The sequence below is a fragment of the Palaemon carinicauda genome, chromosome 10, assembly GCF_036898095.1.
Source record: "Palaemon carinicauda isolate YSFRI2023 chromosome 10, ASM3689809v2, whole genome shotgun sequence".
In the NCBI taxonomy this organism is placed as follows: domain Eukaryota; kingdom Metazoa; phylum Arthropoda; class Malacostraca; order Decapoda; family Palaemonidae; genus Palaemon; species Palaemon carinicauda.
In genome coordinates this window covers 1,857,152-1,866,625 of record NC_090734.1, presented here as the reverse complement: position 1 = coordinate 1,866,625, position 9,474 = coordinate 1,857,152, and the positions used below count along the sequence as shown (strand labels likewise).

Genomic DNA, 9,474 nt, shown 5'->3' with positions numbered 1-9,474 from the left:
ATATAAAACACTGAATATCAAAAGGTCTCATAGTAAACTCAAACTAAACTGGGTAATTACTCAAAAAAAAAAAAAAAAAAAAAAAAAAAAATTACTGTGGTTCTTAACAGGAATCGAGTGAAATCTGGTTCCAAATCCTGATGATTGGAATAGTACATTCTTTATAAAAATAAGTGTTTTATATAAAAATGACAACGCTTTGAAAGAATTTACATAATAACAAAATAATTCACTGAAAATAAATTAAATAGGAACAGAACTTAGGTCGAGACAAAAATGATACGATCTGAAAATTATATAATCACTTATACAAAAACTTGAAATAAATCTAAATAATACAATGTTCAAATTTGACACTTACAGACAACCAGATCACGTTACAAAATCTATACTTAATACAGGGCCGCTTAGAAAAACGTTATACGGTGCCAACATTCACCCTAATATAATGAATTAAAGGTAACCTTTTAGTCTTGCGTATCTTTTCGACACACAACTTGTTTTGGGGTACAGAGTCACTTAGGAGAGGACACATTAACGTACTGAACACTAAAAAACTACACACTGTGTTACGTGTGGGAATGAGAGAGGGAAAGGGGAATAGGCTGTCTTCAGGCTGCAGTTCTTTATCTCGACCTCTATCTGACTCTAACCAAACCTTGTGTCACCTTTTATATGACATATAACTTCTTCCAGACCTACGGGCCAACCAAGGGAAAGGCCCGTTCCAACAACAAGTGTTGGCTTTAATACCCCAACAACATCTTCCAGAACCTTCCAGCATTGAGGGAAGCGTGGGCCTTTGCCTAAGGGCGTCAGAGTTTCCAACTAGATAAAAATGTCAAGAGGTGAATCAGGGGGTTTCAGGCAACTCTGAGATGCATACCAACGTACTCGCGAGACGAGTCTCAGAACTAGCTCCGCCCATCCTTTGTCCCCCAATAAAAAAAAAAAAACATCCTCTCACCAGACCTTTCCGACATTTCTAAAGCCCATGGTAGAGAATCTTCAAAAGCACATGTCACTGAGCATTCTCTCTCAAACATGACATAATACATCATAAAATATAAAAGAACATTACTTAAGCCCTTGTTCATATCTTGCACGAATCCTACAACACTTTCAAATAGACAACGTAAGACTTCAGAGCAAACATACGTGAAATAAGAAGGTAATTCTTAAAAATGACGTAAATTTACATATGTCAACTTGAATAGAAAAGTACAATGAAATTCACAACGAAAGTCTTACGTAATTTATATGAAATAATTAGATATACATGAGAAGGGCTCATTTTATGGGCTGGGGATCATCTCTTCAATGCACATTTAAAAAAAAAAACATATGAAATATAAGTAAAATCATTAGACCAGCTTCGTAAGAATATATATATATATATATATATATATATATATATATATATATATATATATATATATATATATATATATATATATATATATATATATATATATATATATATATATATATATATATATATATATACAAATCTCTCTCTCTCTCTCTCTCTCTCTCTCTCTCTCTCTCTCTCTCTCTCTCTCTCTCTCTCTGTATATATATATATATATATATATATATATATATATATATATATATATATATATATATATATATATATATATATATATATATATATATATATATATATATATATATATATACAGTATATATATATATATATATATATATATATATATATATATATATATATATATATATATATATATATATATATATATAAATATATATATATATATATAATATATATATATATATATATATATATATATATATATATATATATATATATATATATATATATATATATATATATATATATATATATATATATATATATATATATATATATATATACATTTATATATATGACTTAATACCTTTATTGAACAATGGCCTCGGGTTTTTTGTAGCTGCATATGAAAACGATATATCTTTAATGACATCTTAGAATTTCTTTTCGGTTTCGCTCTAGTCAATTTTATTATTATTATTATTATTATTATTATTATTATTATTATTATTATTATTATTATTATTATTATTATTATTATTATTGCTAGCTAAGCTACACCCCTCATTGGAAAATCAGAATGCTATAAGCCCTGGTCTTCAACAGGAACATTAGGCCAGTGACGAAAGCAAATAAGGAAACGAAGAATAGTGTGCCTGAGTGTATTAAAATCAAGCAAGAGAACTCTAACCTAAGACAGGGAAAGAGACTCTTTACCATAGCTAAAGAATCTCTTTTACCCTTAGCTTATCCAGATGTGGAATGATCTTCTTAGTCTGGTGGTTGAATCGGTTGAACTTCAAAAGCTCAAAATTGCTGCAAATGTTTTTATTTTGTCCAGGCTGACATGAGTCTTCTTATAGTTTAAATATGACATATCTGTGTTGACGTTGTTTATAGTTATATATGACATATCTGTTTTGAAGTTCTTACTGTTTTGAGAATGATTTATTGTTAATTTGTGCTCATCATTTACTTATTTCCTTGTTTCCTTTTCTCAATGGGCTTTTTACCCTGTTGGAGCCATTGGGCTTATAGCATCTTGCTTTCCCAACTAGGATTGTAGCTTGGCTAATAATAATAATAATAATAATAATAATAATAATAATAATAATAATAATAATAATAATAATAATAATAATAATAAATTAGCCATGGAACAATTATATTGAAGTTGTTAACCTCTTGAATGAAGAAGATTTTTTCTGTTATTTTAGTGTTGCCAGATATATGAAAAAAGAGGAAAATGTGTAAAGAATATGCCAGACTATTCGATGTATGTGAAGGGAAAGAAAAAAAGAGCTGTAACCAGAGAGGAGACCAATGTAGTACTATGTGGCCAGTCAAATGACCCAATACCCCACTGCAAAGGATGCTGCTCTCTGTAAGTAATTAATATAGCAATATAAGTTGCAAAAGAAGATAACGTATAATAAGACTTTCGATTCATTTTCAAAACGTCTCCCTCTTTTGAGGGTAAGTAATTATTCTCTTTTTTCTTGTTCTTGTTCTTTATATCTTCCTCCTCATTTTTTATTATTACTTGTACCTCCCCCCCCCCCTGATTTCCCGGTAATTTTACTGATGACAATTATTGCCTAGAAAAAAAAAAAAAACAGGATAAAATAGTATAGAAAACATTATTTACAATGGTCTCCCAAGGTTTGTGAAGACATTTTAAAATGTTCTTCACGTCATTCTTGACATTTCCAGATTTCTTAAACTTTTTATTACGATGTTTTATATATCTTTTGGAAAAAAAATACATCGCATTTAAAAATGATTTTAAATTATTGGTATGTTTTTGTTTCCCTTGATTATAGCAAACGTAAACACTGATTTAATTTATATCATCTTAATGAACACTTGAACGTCAAAGGATAACTTATCGTATGTCAGGATTAGGCGTTCTATGCGAGGTTAGGAAGTGTTAGGATATAATAATCAGAATGTGCAAGGAAGCAGAAAGTCCTATGTCAAAATTAGTACTAGCTAAGCTACAGCCCTCGTTGGAAAAGCAGGATGATATGAGCCCCAGAGCTCAAACAGGGAAAATAGCTCAGTGAAAGGCATTAAGGAACAGGTAAAATAGTGTGCCTGAGTGTAGCCTCAAGCAAGAGAACTCTAACCCAAGACAATGGAAGACAATGATACAGATGTTATGGCACTACCCAAGACCAGAGAGTAATGATTTGGTTTTGGAGAGTCCTTCTCTTAGAAGAGCTGCTTACTATAGCTAAAGAGTCTCTTCTGCCTTACATCACTAAAATAACTTAAAAATGAGGCCACACTAATGAAATGTGTGATATAAATGTATTGTAAAAGACAGAATTGGGGAAATTCGTTCGAGATACTAAATCAATGTAATAAGAATTGGGGAGGTTGAACAAAACACGAGAGATACAAGAACATGTCAGTGATGGGGAGGAGTATTGAGGGGTGTGCGAGGTAGCTGTTGGGTATTGAGAGAGAGGCGAGCTGAATGCAAGTGAACTTTATTCAACAAGAGAATGAGCTTTTATACAGAAAGTCTCGATTATCAGTACGGGGAGAGAGAGAAATAAAAGAGAGTAATAACGTTACATGATTCGAGTGTGTATGTAACAAGTGCGTAAAGGGGAGTAAGTGAATCCGGATAGCAGTGATATCAGTAGGCTCTATGGAACTGAGGAGCAAAGAATAAGCAAGGAATAGACATACATGGAATGAGTTGTTCTCGAGTCACCGACCCTGCTATCCAGTGGTACTAATAGTCGAAAAAGAGAAGAGGCTACAAGGTACTGTGGATTAGGATATACGGATGTCAAAACACACACACACACAAAACCACACACACACACACACATATATATATATATATATATATATATATATATATATATATATATATATATATATATATATATATATATAAATATAAATAAAATATATTTATATATATATATATATATATATATATATATATATATATATATATATATATATATATATATATATATATATATATATATATATATATATATATATATTTTAGTTTTTTCTATTGACATCCTGTACATAAATCATATAATATTAATTTAACGAACAATTTCATAAAAACATTTCTTGATAACCCCGTCCATAATTGTTTACTACTCAATTTTGGAGGATTATGGATAGGAAACTATTCAAAACACACAATTTGCTCAAATAACATTAGGAAAAAAGCGTTTAAGCACAAGATAAGTAGTTTGCAAAATACATACGAAATGTTCAACTAACGATACATATATTTACATCTATAATGGTGCTTGATGTAATCTCTCTCTCTCTCTCTCTCTCTCTCTCTCTCTCTCTCTCTCTCTCTCTCTCTCTCTCTCTCTCTCTTTATGTATGTTTATATATATATATATATATATATATATATATATATATATATATATATATATATATAAATATATATATATATATATATATATATATATATATATATATATATATATATATATATATGTGTGTGTGTGTGTGTGTATATACTGTATATATATGTATATATATACATATATATATATATATATATATATATATATATATATATATATATATATATATATATATGTGGGTGTTTCAATATGTGTATATAAAGATATATATATATATATTATATATATATATATATATATATATATATATATATACATATATATATATATATATATATATATATATATATACATATATATATATATATATATATATATATATATATATATATATATTATATATATATATATATATAAAGATATATATGTGTGGGTGTTTCATTGTGTGTATATAAACATATATACATATACATATATATATATATATATATATATATATATATATATAATATATATATATATATATATATATATACATATATATATATATATATATGTGTGTGTGTATGTGTGTGCGTGTGTGTTTCATTGTGTATACATATTCATATATATATATATATATATATATATATATATATATATATATATATATATATATATATATATATATATATATATATATATATATGTATACATACATACATACATACATACAAAAGAAAAGATATTGAGAAAGGAAGTAAAATCCACGAGTCTGCAATATCCAAGGACACTCTCTTCTTTCTGACACGACTATAACTTTCCTGATACTTTGTATTCGTGCGACGTTTTTCGTCAAGGTCTTTCGGAAATTACTACCAGTCTCTGCAAATGGCGCCATCTAGCAACGCAGTGATTAGAATATTTCATTTGACCTTTTCGCTCTTAACCTTTATTAGTGTTTCACACACACACTCATAAATATACATATATATATATATAATATATATATATATATATATATATATATATATATATATATATATATTATATATATATATATATATATATATATATATATATATATATGTGTGTGTGTGTGTGTGTGTGTATGTGTGTGTGTGTGAATGTGAAGGGATACAGTTGTTTCTAGTCCAGTGGAGGAGAAAATCTTAGACATGCCAAATCATGTCTGGGGTTTGACCAGTCTTCATCACCGCGCTGCCGAATTGGAATGATGATGGCTCAGAGCAAACCAACTTAGTATGGGTGGCTCTGACCGTTACATGTTTATTGGTCATTGCGATACGTAAACCGTTTCACCACGTTAAGGCATCCCCGCTATGAAAAGGTATATATATATATATATATATATATATATAATATATATATATATATATATATATATATATATATATATATATATATATATATATATATTCATATATATCAGTCTTCCGAAAAAGTATCACGATACTGGTCAAGACTTAAACTTATATTTATTATTTTTATTTTCCCTGTAGTTTATTTGCACGTATATATATATTTATATATATATATATATATATATATATATATATATATATATATATATATATATATATATATATATATATATGAATAATATATATATATATATATATATATATACATATATATATATATATATACATATATATGTATATATATATATATATATATATATATATATATATATATATATATATATATATATATATATATATATATATATATATATATATATATATATACATACATATATATATATATAAATATATATATATATATATATATATATATATATATATATATATATATATATATATATATTTATATATTTATTTATATACATATATATATACATGGCCCCTGTGGCTGTGGGGGCATAAAAAACAATTAGAATAGTGCCAATGTATCCCTGCGTGTCGTAAGAGGTGACTAAAAGGGATGGGACGAGGGGGCTTTGAACCCCCTCTCCTGTATTTACAATCCTGTGAGACATCATTAAAGAGATGGAGCTGGGGGGAGAGTAACTGCCTCCGCACTTTAGTTTTGGGGTGTTTGAATGTGCGTGGATGTAGTACAATAGGATTGAAAAGGGAAGAGCAAGAGATGGTGTGGCTTTATTACTGAGTGAATGGATAACAGGTAAAGGAGCCTCAGCCGTTTTTGGGGACAGCCCTTTGACCGGCCGGAAATCGAGTAAAAAAAGTCCGAAATCGTCTCTTTTTTACAGGAATGATTTGTTAAATAATGTAGATTGACGGGACAGTATTAAAGTGTAAAACCGAATGTTTCTTGAAATCGAGTAAAAAAAGTCCGAAATCGGCTCTTTTTTACGGGAATGATTACATGACGTGTCCTTAAAAACTACAAACTTAACGAAGAGGTAAATATGTAGATTGACGGGACAGTATTAAATTGTAAAACCGAACGTTTCTTAGACTGGGATGACACGGGCTCTATCTATCGGGAAAGTTGGAAACTAAGTAGGAAAATCTGCTCTTTTTCGCGGGAATGATCACGGAATGAAATATCAAATTCACTAGTTTTGTAAATGCTTGTCCCAACAATCTACATACTAGGAACCCTCTGGTCATGGATGTCGGAAATGTGCGAGACAAATGGACAACTAACCCAAAATTCCCCTCCTAACCTGACCTACAAGCCATGTCCTTACCTTCATCGTGAACTAAACGGGGGGGCTGACGCCCCCCTGCGACCCCCCAAACACTGTTGCTAACATACAAACCCCACAAACCAAACCTAACCAATCCTAGTAGTTCCCAGGTCACTACCCCTACCCGGGGGCAATCCCCCGGACCCCCTTCGTAAGTCTCTCTCCTACACAAAAAAAGGTTTGGGCAGCACTCAAAATTATATCTTATCCACATGATCATATTATAGGTTACTCAGGCTTACTTTAAATTTCGTAGTCGCTAAAACAAAAATCCTCCGGTTCTTGGTCCTTCAACCTCTTCTGGGGTGGAGGATTAAGAGGAGGACTTGAACTTTTGCGACTAGTGGAAGGTCGGGCATCGTTAGCTGAAGAACGGCTCCTGGATGGACGAACGTTACTTGGCCGAACGTTAGTAGCGTTAGAGGGAGGAGATTCAGGAATCGGCCAGTAGAGAGGACTGGCTTTGAGCGGGTACACGCGCTTGAGCTGTAAAAATGCCCTGAACGGACATACGGACTTCTCTCTATATCGCTTCCTGATACAGTACTCCGCGAAATAGCTTTCGTACAACGATTTCTGGGTACCGAATCTTGGTAGCAAGCTCCTTTTGAGAACCCGCCATTGCGATTCTATAGTGTTCGTATGTACGGTCGGGTCATTAGGATCAACGAAGTTAACACTGTGGTTTACAGTAAAATGTTTAAAATCATGGTCTTTGACTTTGCCATATCCTTTCCAGCAATCGGAAATGATAGTGGTCCCGGGAAGAACGTGCTCTTTGAGCGCCGAGATCAACGTTTCCGCGTTACGTTTCTTAACCACTCTGAAAAAGGTCTCGCGTGTTTCCCGGTCAATGCCCCCAAAGACCCAGGTTCCTTTGACTTCATGCCCGATGTTATACTTCCTCTTGCCGAACTTGCTCTCGTCCACTTCCACAATGTGCCCTGGTCCACCAATTTTCTTATTGTCCAAAATCAACACTTGTTCACACACTCCTCGGCGAAAGTTGTACCAGTCAACGAGAGTGTGAGAACCAAGCTATTCGGTCTTCAATTCAACACAGTATTGAGGCCAACGAAGAACCCAACAACACGTGAGGAGAATGATGTCACGTTCTTCGAGGTGTGAGCCCTCAAAGAATGATTTATGCCGCATTGTGAACTTTCGGCGACACTTGCGGTTCCTACACCTCCAGAAATAATTGGATTGCCCATTGCGCACATTGCAGCCATCACGCATGAGGGCCACATCACCTGTTTTACACTTTTTACATGTACCTCTAAAATCCCCTAAGAGGCCTTCTCGAACTAAATAGTGAAAGAATTCGGGGGTAACACGAGTGAAATCACGTAGATGTATATATCTGAGAGTCTTAATTGCATCAATCTGATCAATACGGGAGATAAACTCGAAAACATCACTCATAGAGAAACTATACGGAACAGGTCTATCCATCACAGCGGTTAGAGTTGGAAAGGGTCGGCTGTAGGTCAATCTCGGGTCATGTGGGGGGGATTAAAAATTTGAAATCACGCGGCCCACGAAAGGTTTAGTTCGGTTGCTTTGTTTGACACTGGCTTTATCTGACGAAATATCTTAACTAGATGCTGGATAACCTAACCTTTGTTTGTATATAAAACAAAATAGTATTCAGCATAATTTTGGTACGATTTCGAAAGAAATAACAATCTTAACAAGAGATTAAAATGAAAATTGTTGGAATTAGCGAAAACATACGTACGAACATCGAAAACTGTTCATGCTTGCGCGACCATCTGATATGCGAATCGAGCGCCGCCAAACGGGTGTTATTATAATCAGGCAGGAAACAATGATTGCGGGAAGTTTTACGACCGAGTAAGTTGGCCGTGGCTTCAGCG

At 31.7% G+C, this 9,474-nt stretch overlaps 1 pseudogene; it reads right to left on the bottom strand.

Moving 5' to 3' along the window:
* Positions 1-7,837: 7,837 nt before the first annotated feature.
* On the bottom strand, positions 7,838-9,049 carry LOC137648581 (uncharacterized; annotated as a pseudogene).
* Between the last annotated feature and the right edge of the window lie 425 nt (positions 9,050-9,474).